This window comes from Bison bison, unplaced genomic scaffold (genome assembly GCF_000754665.1).
Source record: "Bison bison bison isolate TAMUID 2011002044 unplaced genomic scaffold, Bison_UMD1.0 scf7180017837531, whole genome shotgun sequence".
NCBI lineage: Eukaryota > Metazoa > Chordata > Mammalia > Artiodactyla > Bovidae > Bison > Bison bison.
The window spans coordinates 5,451-5,965 of record NW_011473842.1 but is presented as its reverse complement, the minus strand read 5'-3'; the positions used below and the strand labels follow the sequence as shown (position 1 = coordinate 5,965).

General features: G+C 52.0%; 1 protein-coding gene across 3 annotated transcripts in view; it reads left to right on the top strand.

The window, feature by feature from the left end:
* RBMX (RNA binding motif protein, X-linked) overlaps nucleotides 1-515 on the top strand; it is a 6,251-nt gene that overhangs the window by 451 nt on the left and 5,285 nt on the right. The window lies entirely within an intron of this gene.

The following is a 515-nucleotide window of genomic DNA, read 5'->3' as shown; positions in this document are numbered from 1 at the left end:
TTATCTAAACTTCTTTGTTTTTCCTTTCTGCAAAACTGGCATAGTTCTACCCTCGTCATGTTGTTTCGAGAATTAAATGAGTTAATGGGTGTAAAGTTTAGCACCTTGCCGGGACCACTAGAACACGCAAAAAATTTGAATTCTTTATTATATGCAGTCCGTGAACCATTTTAGAAGAAAGCAAAAACGCGGGTTTGTGGAGCACCGGTGGGGGCTGGGAAAACGGTTAGAAACTGGGGCCGGCTGACGAGACGAGGGCCCGGGAAAAAGGGAGGAGCGAAGAGTGATTAACAGCGGGGGCAGCCAGTGGGGATACTGGGAACCGCTCCCCCTCCCTACATGTTTCAAATTCTAAGCCCCGCCTCCATCCGGGTCCTTGAGCCTCGTTCCCGGGCCGTATAAAGTTTGCTGTCTCCTTTGTTCGCCCTCGTTGCGCAGTAGTGCGAGCGCCTTACAGCTTCCGTTCTGAGGATCGGCTGCCCTCCCGCGTGCCGAGCTGCTAGGAAGCCGCTGTT